At 53.8% G+C, this 7463-nt stretch overlaps 1 protein-coding gene across 2 annotated transcripts in view; it reads left to right on the plus strand.

Annotated features, from left to right (window-relative positions):
- The window catches only part of SUDS3 (SIN3A corepressor complex component SDS3), a 40878-nt gene extending 34915 nt beyond the window's left edge, over window positions 1–5963 (plus strand). For both annotated transcript variants that reach the window (XR_012676390.1, XR_012676389.1), the window contains 3 exons: window positions 734–988; window positions 4405–4576; window positions 5817–5963. The gene's annotated coding sequence lies outside the window, so the exon portion shown is untranslated. The remainder of the gene's footprint in view (window positions 1–733; window positions 989–4404; window positions 4577–5816) is intronic.
- The last annotated feature ends 1500 nt before the right edge of the window (window positions 5964–7463 follow it).

Raw genomic sequence — 7463 nt, forward strand, 5'->3', positions numbered from 1 at the left:
ACAGGACCACAGAAATTAATAACTTTAAAAAAAAAAATGTCAGGAGAGTTCTTGCAGCTTCCAGATCTGTAGGGCTGCGAGTCAGCACACTGTCTCTCCTCTCTGAGAAAAACCCTTGCTGGGAAAATGCCTCCTTGCAGAACCCGAAACTGTGGTTCCCTTATACCGTGCATATCTCTTTTTTCCTTGCAGGGACAGGGTATTTGAATGGAGATATGTTTTCTGCATGAGCCACTGGGCATGGAGTTCCTCTTGATAATTTCATTTTGGTATTAAAATAATTTTCCAGATAATGCTGTTTCTCTTGTGAAGGCTTCCAAACTTGTACAAGAGTGCAGTAACTGTTCCATTTATGAGGAAATTGAGGCAGAGGACTGTGGTCGCTGCAGCCCATGCTCAGCACGGCTGGCAGAAGCTTGCTGCTTGCCCCAACTTTCCAATAAGCAAATAAAATTACATCTGTTAATCACAAAATCCTTGGCGTTAGTGTTTATGAAATAAGTGTGTGTAACAACAGGCTAGGAGGGCGAGTTGGTGTTGCTCATGTTGAGGTTTGGCCTTGTAAATACAGATTGCTTGCTGGAGACCTGGTGTTGGTGTTGGGTCAGTAAGAACGGCGGTTAGAGTTTGCTTTTCCAGAGGGAGCTTTCTGTTGTTGTAGGGATTTTTTTTTTTGGCCTTGGACCCCTTCCCTTCTGCCACAAGCTTAACAAGATCCTTTGTCATTCTCCAGGGAAGCTTTCAAACTCACCGCGTGGTTTTGAATTGGCTTTAAATAAAAGGTGTTGTGCTTCTGAAGTGCCCTGCCCAAGGGCTCTGGAGGACTCCCCACGCCATCCACACCGCAGCAGACAAAGCCATTGCGGGTGAAGAGCCCACGCATGATTACCTGGCAGAAAGCTGCAGGAGAGTGCAGCGGAGCGCCGCAGGAGTAGGCTTTGTCTGAAAAACCACCCTCGGCAGGTGACAACTGTTGGAAAAAGTCAAGGTAGGTCTTGCTGATTCATCACGGTGGGTGGTTTAGTCCTTTGTCTCAGTGTAGAGGGAAAGAGGTAGGAACATGCAGAAATGTGATTAGGGAGGTGGGAGGAAGACGTTTTAAATGGGCTGCTGTGCTTTCCCCCTCTGCTAAGGCACGGTCTCCCTGCACGGTGGATCTGAGCCACTTGAATTTCCAGCTTGCCTGACTAATGGCCTTGGTCTTATATCCTAAAAGCAGATATATAGCCTTGAGAAGTCAGATCTGATTTCTTCAGTTAGGTTTGCAGAGTGAAACCCCATAAGTGTAACTCCTATACTGCCTCTGAGCTCCTCCAGCCTCCATCTCCTGGCATCTCTTCAATTCTGAACATTTTACCTCTTCGTACCACACCAGCTGGAGCAGCTTCTTCCAGGGTGGGGAGTCTTGTGTGCATGCTTTACTGAGCGAGGAGAGTGCTTGGAGATGGATGTGCAGTTCCCTCCTGTGCCTTACAAGGCTATATCTATATTTTTAGGGTTTTTTCTTTCCCCGTCTTATTGAGGTAGGAACGGAAGATTATGGCACTTGATGATTTAATCAACATAATCTCCAGATAAAACATGCTTATGTTGTACGACTGGGAGATATTAATTTATGCTGTCTTGCTTCTCCTAAGGTAAATTAAATCATTAGTTTTAAGACTGGATTAGGTGCGTATGTCCCCTGCCTCTTAAAAAGGCAGTTCAGTAGCTCTTAAAAGCTTCTTGGCTTGGTATTTCTTGGGAGTCATCAAGTCCTTTCAGTGCAGGTGTCATGAAAAGTGGAACCGAGATGCAATGCTTAAAGGTGCAACCACCAGCTCCGTGGTAGCCGAATGCCTCCGTGCTGACGTGGGACTCGCTAATGCCTTGTGCCTCCTCCGTTACCCAGTAGTAGGATTTTGCCAGCTTATTAATTCAGTGAGAGGGTTTTGCCCCAGGTCTGGGGAACCAGCAATTGCTCCTTTGATCAAACCTGGATCTAGAGCATCTGCTCTTGCTTGACGGAGAGCTGAGCTGTTCGGTGTGTGTTGGAGGAGACCTGGCCAGAGCTAGGTGGTCGGTGTTCACTCTCCCACCGGAGAGAGCATAGGGACATCCCGGATCGTGCGTTGACTTGTGCTTGAAAATACGCCTGAGCCGAGCTGTAGCCCAGGTGTTGGGTGATCTTGGAAGTGCCGTCGGCACCTCTGAACTGGCTGCAAATTCCCCAAAGACGTAAAGCTCTGTGGGTGCACAACAAAAATTTAAAAGCAGAAGATCTTTATCGAGGTGGGTGGGAGATGTTACAACTCTTTTTTTTATACAGGCACGGTCTGTCTCTCATCGTGGAGGGCCGTAGCAGGGTGTAGGAGTAAAATTTGGACGCCTGACACCAGTGGCCCTCCTGGAGTCAGCTGATTTAGAGCAGACGTGCTGAGCGAGCCAGCGCGGCCGCTCCTCTGTGGTTCCTCTTAGGGACGGCCGGCGTGGAGACGCTTGAGGTGCGCTGTCTGCTTGGATGGCCAGCAGCTCTGGTGAGGAACCCAGGCCCTGCTGCTGAACAGACGGGAATGGCTCCTTGCCACCCAGGGGGAGGAGGAGTGACAGAGGCCCTCACAGCAATTTCAGGGCTATTAAGGATGTGATAATGAGGCGTTGTGTGCATCATTTTTCAGCCCTTCACTCCCCCGCCCCCGGTGCAGCCCATGCATTAACACTCTCCATCCCAGGAGGACAGTAAACTCTGCTGGTGCCGTAACTCCATTTATTGTGCAGCTGGGCATCAGCAGGGCTGGTGCGTGCGCAGGTGGAGGGGGCGAGGAGCAACGGTGCCTTCCCAGCAAGCTGGCTCAGTTCTCCGGCAACGAAGAGCTGATGCTCAAGATCCAGGTTTGATCAAAGGAGCAACTGCTGGTCCCCCGGACCTGGGGCAAAACCTTCTCACTGAATTAACGAGCTGGCAAAATAACACTGCTGGATAAAGGAGGAGGCACAAGGTGGAACTTGCTGCTGCGGGGTGCCCTCCAGCCAGCTATGGGCATCAGGTGATGTGTTTGTGGAGAGTCTTGTATAAGATGGTTTCGATGCACCTGGGGAAGGGCCGCTGTCCATACGTGATTTCCTACGCTTTCCTGGTGCTATTTTCCTCGGTACAGCCAGTCCTTCGGTCGGATTCTGCACGGCCAGTCTCTTGGACGGTGAAATCCTCCACCGCTTTGCTTTGCCCCTCTGGACCCCCGGGCCATCTGCCGCACGCCGTTCCTGGCGGTGGGCGTGCTGGCGGCCGCTCCAGCGGGGCAGCGTGGCTGGCTCTCGCACACCCAGGCTCGCGCCAGCAGAAGCGGGCACGCAGGCAGGGTTTTCCTAAAGGGCAGAGCCGGCTTGCCCCCGGGGTGGGTAGGTTTCTGATCGCTCCCGTGCATGGGTTAACGTCTCTGTGGAGGTCCGAACAGGGATGAATCCACGGGGTTATAAATCATGTGGAAGGGTGGGAAATCAGCGCGCGGAGGTGGCCTGAGGCAGCTCGCTCTTGTGTAGCTCTTCCCATTGCGCTGCTGGATGGCAGTGCCTGTGCAAAAAGCAAGTCCTTCTTGCTTCCCAATTTCATTTTCCCTATTCGAATATATAGAGGCATTTTCCTGCTTGAATATTTAGAGGCAAGTGTCTCTTTCTCTGTGTAGAACATTTTCAGCTGATTTATTGCGTGATGCTCTAGCACTGGGATTAAATGTTAATGCAGGTGTGCTGATGCGGTCTGCTTCGACCTGGGCAGCTCCTGGAGGTCTGGAGGCGTTTGGGGAATAAAATCGGCCGTGCAATATGGCCCTCTGCTACCCCGAGGATGTGCCTGTTGGTGCACTCACTCTTCTCTGTCCCCGCCTTGCCACAGGCACCTCGAGGCATCCTCGGGGCTGAGCTCTTGACCTTCAACTTGCTGTGACGGGGGACCCCGCTGATCCTGTGTGATGGTGTGTGTGCCCAGCTTCTCGGGGGCTCCGTTTTGGGGGGGATGCCTCGCAGCAGGTGGAGATCCCCTCCCCACTGCCGTGCCGCGGGTCGGACGGGCAGGTGGCTGTGCTATCAGAAGGGGAGATGAAAAGATCCCCAACTGGTATCTGTCACTTCTGACTGCGGACATCAAGGATCTGTCAGTGGCAGAGCAAAGGGGGAAAAATCCTACTTGTGGTTTGATCAGGCTGTTTTCCCTCTCCGAGTACCGCAGGCTGCAGCGGGGCTGACGAGACACGGAGTGCTGCCAAACGCTCGCTCTGATGTACCTTCGCCTTTGTGCAGGTTTTTCACAAGGAGAAGTGCTTGTTTAATGATAAAGGAAGCTTCTGTAGTCTCTCACGCACTGGTGGAGACCTGGGGGCAAAGCTGATATGCAAAACGTGTTTTGCCCTGGTTTAATATCTCTTTCAGGTTGCTGGTGCCTCTCCTGCATCCTCCTGCCGCTCACCCGAGGCTCGTCCCGCGGCCGCGGGGGATCAGCAGGTCTGCGTTTGGGAGCAGGGACCTCGGTGTCGTGGAGGGGTACCGCGAGACCTCCAAACTCCAGTCCTCGCCTGCAGCCTGGAGGAGAGAGCCAAAGCAGGCGGGTGTAAAAGCCACGGCAGGGGAGGAGGGAATCCCTCCCGCCCGGAGGGCAGGCAGCCGCAGCAGTGCTCGGGGCTGCCAGACCCCGCAGACGTGGAGCCGTTCTCCCTTTCTCCATCCGTGCCGCTTCCTAGCAGGGAGAGAGAGATCAAATCAAACACGGCAGGATTATTTATGGAGGTGTTTGTTTGAAGTTGAATGGACAGGAATCGCGTTTCAAAACTGTAGGAGAAAGAGCTTTTTAGCTCTCTTCCCTTCTCCAAAACAGCAACCGCATCACCGCGCGCCACGGGGATGTCAGGGCGAATCTGTTTCACTGACAACAAGGTTGTTCTGTCTAGACGGGGAAGCACTGCTGAACTGAGTCAGTCTGCAGAATAATTTAAAGCCAAAATACTTCACAGACATTAAATTTAAAAATAAAAACTGGCTTGACACAGGTGATGCTTGATGGATAGTTTGTGTGTGGGTGGGATGGCGGCTGGCTTTGAGACAGAGCTTGGTGACAGTGGTTGACAGATGTCACTCAGGGTGACCTGGTGACTGCTGACCTTTCCCAAACAAGTTCTTCCACCAGAGTGGGTCCACCGAAGCGTCCAGGTGGCCCCGTGGAGCTCGGTGTGGGGCTCCTCTGCAGTATCTCGGACCTGTCTTGAATTCTGCTGCTCCCAGGCAGCCTGCCCAGCCTCCCCCGCCCCTCGGTGCCTTGTGCCCGCTGTGCTGCCGACGCTGTGGCCACCCCGCCGCCTGCCTGCCGCTGGGGGATGCAGGGGGGGGTGTGCGGAGGGGATATGAGCCCTGCATTCGCCATCTGCCTGCAGGGGCTGGCAGCCGGGCTGTCTGAGGCGGAGAGATGTGGTGGTGAGTTTGCAGCCCAGCTGGCGTAAGGAATTTACTTTCCTCTGGTGGAAAAAGAAAGATGAAATACTAAAAGCATGGCTCAAAGGCTGGAATATGTTGGTTTTTTTTTCCCCTTTCCGAGGAGGGCCTCTGCTCAGCAGTGCTTCAGCGTTGCTCAGAGCTGCAGCCGGTCAGAGCAGGAGGGACCCAGAGAGAGCAGGGAGCGGGGCTGAAGTAAAGGAGGAAGAAGAGGCACGTCTCGGGTGCTGACCTCGGGGCTCAGGGTGAAGGCGGACACGTCAACTCCACCGCAGCCTTTAGGACTTGTGCTTTAGTCTCGTTTGGCTCCTGTTCAATGGCAGGAGATAAAACCTCTTCTCCCGTCTCTGTCCCTACAGGAGAGGGCAGTGCCCTCTGAGGCAGGAGGCTTCGTGCCGACCGCTGTCCCTGGGTGAGGGAGGGTGCAAGAGAGCAGGAGCAGAGGGCTCAGCCAAGGCACCCGGAGAAGTCCTGCTGGCTCCCAACTTGCCGTTTCTGGCATCCTGGTGAGTCCCAGTGTCCCCCAGAGTCCCCGGTGACTTTCTGAAGTGCTGATGGTGTGAGGCTTCTCCCAGGGCCAAGCTGTTCCATTTGCTTCTGGTGACGAACCTGGGGGCAGGCTGTCGGGCCACGAGGCGTGCTGATGCAGAGATGTGCTCTGTCCCAAACCCAGTAGAACCTGGGGCCTCCTATTTTTTCCCCAAGCAGCCCCCAGACTTGGTGTCCTTCACGCAGCAGTTCAGCCGTTGGGTGGGCAGCAGGAACCAGCGCCCCAAACGGGTGCACTCGCGGGGAGCGCAAGAGAAGAGACGGCTGTGGGATACAGCGGGGAGGGAGAGCTGAGGTCTGTGCGTTTGGGTGCGTTTAAAGCTTTTCCTTCCCTTTCTTCTTTGACATCTCTTTTCTGCTCTCGCTCTGTGTTAGCGGGTCTGGGCCAGATGCAGAGGTAATGCGGGAAAGGGAAGGTGCAAGTTCAGCATGGCAGGGAGCGGGCTTGGAGCGGTCTTAACTTTCCACCTCTGCAAACACTGGCAGCGAGTGCCACTTATTTGCTGATCAAGGGCGTACACGAGGGAAGCACGCTGGGGGGACCGCCACTTGCTCGGGCTCACGAAACGGGTGAGCAGCGAAACGGAGTTTGACCTCGACTCCAGCTGCCGCTGCCTTGCCTCTTCACCCTTGGCTCCTGCGTCGTCTCTGGCAGGACGGGGGGCAGGCGGCAGAAGGGGGCCCTGATGTCCCCCCCGCAGCCTTGCCTTCTGCGTTCCCCTGCCTGCCTCCCCGCTGCTGCTGCTGCTGCCTCCAGAAAGACCCTGTGATTAATTATACTGCTCCGTGGCCTCCGAAAATTTATTTAGGGTTTTATGTTTGCTGCTGCTGCTGCTTACACAATGGCAAATCTGCCGTGGCTGCGTCCCGAGCAGGTGGCAGCTAATAGGTCAATAAAGTGAATTGCCCCATTAGAGCTGTCGAGCTGGGCTGCCGGGAGCCAGGCAGGTAGAGGGGAAAGCTGCGGAGAAGTCAAGACAGATCTGCTTTAGCAGAAATGCATCTGGCTATGCTGGCTTGCAGGAAATTGCTCGCTTCCCTGATAGCATCCACTGCTTTAATAGATCAATTTTTCCACTATAGTTTGTCTAGCTTAAGCTTTCTTCTCCCTGCATCCTTTGCTCTCCTAAAAATTAGTCTAATAGGACCTTTTAATCTCTGAGAGCTTTGGAAGTTATTTTCCTTAAAGATTTTTATTGCCTTTTCCTTGGGGTGTACAGAAAAGGGGGGCTGGTCGGACTGTCAGCTGAAGGAAATGGAGAGCTTCAAACCACAAAAAAGCCACCCCGAAAATGCTGCCAAAGGCATGCCGAAATCAGCCCAACTTGAAATAGCTAGCAGCCACCCAAGCAGATTTAGAAATCGCCTCTGCCTCCGAGCATCTTGCTTAGTGCTGCTGCCGAAGGATTGGGGGTGGCCGCCTTGAACAGTTGTGCCTGCGTTTCAGAAGAGGGTGA

Source organism: Calonectris borealis, chromosome 18 (genome assembly GCF_964195595.1).
Source record: "Calonectris borealis chromosome 18, bCalBor7.hap1.2, whole genome shotgun sequence".
NCBI lineage: Eukaryota > Metazoa > Chordata > Aves > Procellariiformes > Procellariidae > Calonectris > Calonectris borealis.